Genomic DNA, 6,879 nt, shown 5'->3' with positions numbered 1-6,879 from the left:
TTTTCGTGCAACTATGCTCTTGGTGCTGAGCGGTCGCACCTGCAGTTTTGCTCAAGGGGCTGGGCAACTGCAGGAGCCCCTCTTCGGAGGATTGCTCTTTTTAGGTCACTGGCTGACGCGTCTCTTCTACGAAGTGTTTCTCTTTCGTTCTCGAGAGAGTACACTCATAGAGACTCCTCTTTGGAGGACTCTTCTGCTGTTGTTGCTGTTGGCCGCCTTCGCCGTAAGGCTCACCGTCCGCTACGTCGTAAGGGCCTCCCATCTCCCTATAAGGGTGCTAAGAGGCGCCTTTTTGAATCTCCGTTTGCAGCCTGGAGCTCCTTCCTCTTTAGATCTCTCCGGGGATCGATCTCCAACGCCTTCTTGACCTTCCGCCCCTGGTGCAGATGGACAGCAGTCTGGCCTCGTCTTCCGACGGACAACGGTCTTCCGACGGACAACGGTCCCTTTGAAAGGGCTGCCTCCCACGGGGGAGCTTCCCTTGCGTGTCAGGGTTCCCCTGCAAGCCTTTCTGCAGTGTTCTCACCTGCTCAGTGTTAGCGCACAGGCGCTCTCCTGCTCATCAGCGTTTTCCTGATCGCTAGCGCTCTCCTGTTCGCCAGCGCTCTCCTGTTCGCCAGCGCTCTCCTGTTCGGCGCTCTTCTGATGATCGTCGCTGCTGTTCCTGTTGGTTCCTGTTACGCGCCCTGTGCGCCCACGTTCGCCCGCCCAATCTAGAACTTCGGTTCAGGTCTTGGACAAGGACTCTTCTTCTACGCACAGGATTCCACGCGTTGCCTTCTGCTCGCCAGCGACCACAGACGCGTCAAAGTTCGCCTGCTCGTCAGCGATCTCCTGCGCGTCAACGATCGCCATCGATCAGCCACGCGTGTCAGGTCCCCTGTACACCATCAGTAGCGATCTAGCGCTCGCCTGCTGTGGACCACGATCTCCGGTAGCTGAGTCTTGCCGTAGATCTTCCTCCTGCTCGCCAACGTTCACCTTTACTTCTGTCCTTCTGTGCGCCAGCTTTCCTCAATCGCCAGCGGGCGCCAACGGTTTTTCCTGACCGTCCAGGATCGCCTGATTGACAGCTCGCTTCAGTGCTCACGTTCCTGATGCACCTGCGCGCCTTCTGTTAGCGTGATGCGCGCTAACCATCCCTAGTCTCTTACGCGTTAGAGGTCGCCTACGCGCCTGCGCGCTAACGTTTTGTTAACGCACCACCGCTCGCGCCGTCGCTTGCCAAAGCGCCATCGCTTGCTAACGCGCCTTCACTCGCCTACGGGCCATCGCTCGCCAAGACTCGCCATCGCCCGCCTACGCGCCATCGGTCTCCCGACCGCCTGCGCTCACCAGCGCGCCCACGTGCTTGCGCGAGCACACGGCCAGAAATTAGTTTACTGTAGTTTGTGTATCACTGGTTTAAGAATTTTTTGTAACTTTTTAATTATTATCTTTTTTAAATTCATAGATCTGACACACCTTAACCACTGCAACCTAAAATCTTTTCCATTCTCTCAGGTGCTGGTGGTCCTCAGTTTGGTGTTGATTTGGACATTTATTTGAAACTTTGAGAACTTATCTTGGACAGCTTTCTCCATAATCATTGTAAGTATTTAAAAATTCTCGCTTTTGCTCACGTGTCTATTTTGGATTTGTATTCCTTATATTATACTGAATTTTATGCTTTGCCAACTTAGTTCCTTGAAGTTCAGTAATAATTATTAAATTTTTAATCGTATGACCTTCTAGTTCTTTTGAAAAAAAAGTTCATTGAAGTTCAGTAACTTTTGAAATGCCTTTATTTTTACATTTTAGTTTTTAATATACATCACTTAAGTTCAGGCTAACTATTGAAATTTTTTTATTTGTACGACCTTTTATTTTTAATATATATTACATTGAAGTTTAAACTTTTAGACTTTTTATTCGTTAACCCTTTAAGTTCCTATAAAAGTTAGTTAAAGTAAGTTCTAAAGTTTCTTAGCAGAGATATTAAAACTTGAAATTTCTTCCAGGTGGTGTCTGGTGTGGAGCAGAGCTACCAACCTGGAATTATTGTTTAGCCTCTGGATAAATGGAAGTTTTTCAGAGTCAAACTCCTGTGAAGACCTTTCACGACTAACATCAAATATAGCAACTTCAAGTCGACATCTGTGAAATCTTTCGTTAGGAGGCACTGGGCCTACCAAGCACTACAGAGTGTTGACTTGCCAAGCTGGTTATTGAAGCTTTTAACTCTGCAAATGTTAAAGGTGCCTAGTTTCAGTTTTAGTTTAATCTGGCAAATGATAAAGGTGCCTGGTTTCAATTGCAGTTTAATCTGGCAAATGTTAATGCCTAGTTTCACTTAGTTTAATCTGGCAAATATTAAAAGGTGGCTAGTTTCAGTTTCAGGTTAATCTGGCAAATGTTAAAAGGTGGCTAGTTTCAGTTCCAGATTAATCTGGCAAATGATAAAGGTGCTTAGTTTCAGTTGCAGTTTAATCTGGCAAATGTTAAAAGGTGCTTAGTTTCAGTTTCAGTTTAATCTGGCCAATGATAAAGGTGCCTAGTATCAGTTGCAGTTTAATCTGGCAAATTTTAAAAGGTGCCTTGTTTCAGTTTAATCTGGCAAATGTTAAGGTGCCTAGTTTCAGTTGCAGTTTAATCTGGCAAATGTTAAAAGGTGCCTAGTTTCAGTTTCAGTTTAATCTGGCAAATGTTAAGGTGCCTAGTTTCAGTTGCAGTTTAATCTGGCAAATGTTAAAAGGTGCCTAGTTTCAGTTTCAGTTTAATCTGGCCAATGATAAAGGTGCCTAGTATCAGTTGCAGTTTAATCTGGCAAATTTTAAAAGGTGCCTTGTTTCAGTTTAATCTGGCAAATGTTAAGGTGCCTAGTTTCAGTTGCAGTTTAATCTGGCAAATGTTAAAAGGTGCCTAGTTTCAGTTGCAGTTTAATCTGGCAAATTTTAAAAGGTGCCTTGTTTCAGTTTAATCTGGCAAATGTTAAGGTGCCTAGTTTCAGTTGCAGTTTAATCTGGCAAATGTTAAAAGGTGCCTAGTTTCAGTTGCAGTTTAATCTGGCAAATGTTAAAAGGTGCCTAGTTTCAGTTGCAGTTTAATCTGGCAAATGTTGAATGTGCCTAGTTTCAGTTGCAGTTTAATCTTGGCAAATATTAAAAGGTGCCTAGTTTCAGTTGCAGTTTAATCTGGCAAATGTTAAAAGGTGCCTAGTTTCAGTTGCAGTTTAATCTGGCAAATGTTGAATGTGCCTAGTTTCAGTTGCAGTTTAATCTTGGCAAATATTAAAAGGTGCCTAGTTTCACAGTTCCAGTTTCAGTTTAATCTGGCAAATGTTAAAAGGTGGCTAGTTTCAGTTTACTATGGCAAATGTTACAGGTGCCTAGTTTGAGTTCCAGTTTTAGTTTAATCTGGCAAATGTTAAAAGGTGGCTAGTTTCAGTTTCAGTTTACTATGGCAAATGTTAAAGGTGCCTAGTTTGAGTTACAGTTGCAGTTTAATCTGGCAAATGTGGAATGTGCCTAGTTTCAGTTGCAGTTTAATATGGCAAATGTTAAAGGTGCCTAGTTTGAGTTCCAGTTGCAGTTTAATCTGGCAAATGTTGAATGTGCCTAGTTTCAGTTGCAGTTTAATCTTGGCAAATGTTAAAAGGTGCCCAGTTTCAGAGTTCAGTTTTAGTTTAATCTGGCAAATGTTAAAAGGTGGCTAGTTTCAGTTTCAGTTTACTATGGCAAATGTTAAAGGTGCCTAGTTTGAGTTCCAGTTGCAGTTTAATCTAGCAAATGTTAAAAGGTGGCTAGTTTAAGAGTTCCAGTTGCAGTTTAATCTAGCAAATGTTAAAAGGTGGCTAGTTTAAGAGTTCCAGTTGCAGTTTAATCTGGCAAATGTTAAAAGGTGCCTAGTTCCAGTTCCAGACTAATCTGTAGGTGCCCTCAGTCAGCCGTAACCTTAACAGTAAACAGTGTAAGCTCACTGTCCAAGGCTTGCTTAATCTGCTGCTATACAAATGAAAAGATAACTCTGTACCATTGAATTAACCAGAAATCTGAACAGTACAAATAGACTTGTTGCATATCGCCAAAATTACTCTAAAAGACCCGAAAGTTTTGTATATTTTAAAGTAGCTTTTTTTTTTTAACAGATAATGATCAAATTAATTTAATAAATAAATTTCAAGCTTACTTCAGATACTGTAGAATATGTATCAAAAGACTTTGTAGTTCAGGCCTTAGACCTGAAAGTTTTGTATATTTTAATTCAGCTTTTTTAACTGATGATAATCAAATTAATTTAAATACATTTAAAATTTACTCTACTGTAGAACATGTATTGAAGACTTTGTAGATAAAGACTTTAATTATGGCTTTTCGGTCCATATTAAGATCTGTGGAATTGTTGTATCTTTAAATGCAATTTTAATTTTTCAATATTAAACTTAGCCGGTGATCATATAAGCTGTCAGCTCTGCTGCCCGACAGAAAAACCTAAGGACAAAATACGCCAGCGATCGCTATACAGGTGGGGGTGTACATCAACAGCGCCATCTGTCGAGCAGGTACTCAAGTACTCCATGTAAACACAGAACCAATTTTCTCTCTGTCGTGCCACCGGCAAGACCTACTAAATACGCTGTTGCTTACTGGATTGATTTTCACAGATTTTGGTGAAGTACTCATTTCTAGTTATTAGCTTTCGCTTTGCAGAGGTTATCTTCAATACTTCCTTGCATTCTTTGATTGAATTTTGGTTTATTTGTTGACGACTTGGATAGATTTTGAATTTCCCCTTTGACTAATTCAAGATGGCTGACCCTTCTCAAGTCCCTAAATACAGGAAGTGTAGTGCTAGGGACTGTTCAAGGCGTCTTCCGAAGGCCTCTATCGATCCGCACACCATTTGTTCCAATTGTCGGGGTAAATCCTGTCAATGGGAAGATCGGTGTGAGGAATGCGTTGGGCTTTCGGAATTCGATTTTCTCGAATTCCTTAAATATTCACGTAGGCTAGAGAGAGATAGAGTCAGGAGGAGTTCATCTCGCTCAGTTGATTTTTCCTCTCCCCATGCCCCACAACCTATTCCTTCCCCTGTAGTGGTTGCTCCTGATCCCCCTTCTAGCACTCAACAACCTTCGATGGCAGATATGATGCGTGCCATCCAGGCTCTGGGTGAGAGAGTCGAGTCATTGGCGAGTGACCGTAACCAACTCATGGCAGACGTCAGGGAGTTGAAGGGTAAGAGTGCAGTGGGTAGTGACCTAGTGAGTGGAAGTGTTGTGAAAAGTGTTAGTGTTGCGCTTGAGGGTGCGTCTGTTCGTGCCTGTCGTCCTCCCAGTCCGGGACCTCTTGCAAGCTCCCAAGCCCAGGGGAGAAGCAATGTCGTACGACCAAAGGGTTCGACAGGCTTTAATCAGCGGACAGACGTTCCCTCCGTGGTTTCGGACGTATCTTGCCAAGATCGCCCCACCCACAAGAAGACGAGAGAGCCCATTTATTCCTCGTCTGCGGAAGATGTTTCTCGGCAGAAACAATGGACCAAGGTCTCACGACCTCTCAAACGCAAGGTCCCTTCCGCGCAAGTCCAACGGCCCAGTTGTAGCCACTGGGTCAGTTCGGACTCGCTGCAGTCTTCAGATGACTGCACACCTCCTAAGAGAGGCAAAGCGGTACCGCAACAGGCAGTAACACCGTCTGTTGCCGCACCTGCTACTGTAGACCCTAAGTGGGCTTTGCTGCAGACCATGCAGACACAGTTGTCATCGTTAATGCAGGACTTTCGTGCGGAGAAGGTTGACGCTGCACCCGTTAGCCTACAACCAACCACGGTTGTGCGTCCAGTTGACGCTGAGGCTACCTTCTCCCGCACTCCAGCTGTGAGAGTCCCGCCACCCATGCGCACTGTACCCTGCCAGCCGCATGTTGACGTTCGCCGACGCACGGAACCCTCCGTTGACGTTCGCGAGTTACAACAACAACAACCTAAGTTGTTTTGTTTTGACGCGGTGCGTCAACCTCCGCAACCCACTGTGGTTACCCCTACTCGCCCACAGCAGACTATACAGTCGGGAGTAGACGCTTTGCGCCCCCGCGCAGCTATGGTTGTTGCCTGCTCTCAGACTGACCAACAGTTCCATGACGTTGCGTCCAGTGCAGTCACGCATGCACCCGTGCTGCCGGACACAGCTGACCAGCCAATGCCTACTCTTTTGCCGCTTCCTCTTCAGCATTCAGACGATGGACTCTCTGATGATGACGACGCTGCACACCTTGACGACCCGCACACGGACATCGACGAACCCAAGACCACGCCTCCCTCCCTGGACTTTAGAAAAGTACTTGCACTGTTCAAGGACTTGTATCCAGATCAGTTTGTTTCTGCGGCCCCACGCTCACCTCCATCTGAGTTCGCTTTAGGCACGCAGTCATCCGCGCCTGCCTTTACGAAGCTCGTCCTCGCCCGCTCGTCCAAGAGAGCTTTAAGGGTGTTGGGAGATTGGATGCAGTCCAAAAAGCACCTGGGGAAGACAGCATTCTTGTTTCCCCCTGCGAAACTCGCTTCCAGATCGAGCGTCTGGTATGCCACGGGAGAAGTTCTCGGCTTGGGAGTTCCTGCCTCTGCCCAGGGCGACTTCTCAAGTCTAGTAGACTCTCCCCGCAGGCTGGCCATGAGACGCTCCAAGATTTGTTGGACTCCTTCAGATTTAGATCATCTGATGAAAGGAGTGTTCAGAGCGTTCGAAGTGTTTAACTTTTTGGACTGGTGTTTGGGAGCGTTGAGCAGGAAGACCTCCCCTTCTGACAAGGAAACTTCCATGCTCATTATGTCCTGCATGGACAAGGCCATACGGGACGGTTCCAGTGAGCTTGCGGCTTCGTTCGTTTCCGGGGTCCTCAAGAA

The 6,879-nt window shown here is 45.5% G+C and overlaps 1 long non-coding RNA gene across 1 annotated transcript; it reads left to right on the top strand.

Annotated features, from left to right (window-relative positions):
• The first annotated feature begins 1,458 nt into the window (after window positions 1-1,458).
• LOC137631448 (uncharacterized) lies at window positions 1,459-2,236 on the top strand. The gene is made up of 2 exons (XR_011041888.1): window positions 1,459-1,590; window positions 2,001-2,236. It is a non-coding gene; the product is annotated as an uncharacterized lncRNA (long non-coding RNA).
• The last annotated feature ends 4,643 nt before the right edge of the window (window positions 2,237-6,879 follow it).

Source organism: Palaemon carinicauda, chromosome 39, assembly GCF_036898095.1.
Source record: "Palaemon carinicauda isolate YSFRI2023 chromosome 39, ASM3689809v2, whole genome shotgun sequence".
NCBI lineage: Eukaryota > Metazoa > Arthropoda > Malacostraca > Decapoda > Palaemonidae > Palaemon > Palaemon carinicauda.
The sequence above is the reverse complement of the archived record's forward strand: the minus strand, read 5'-3'. Positions and strand labels throughout refer to the sequence as shown.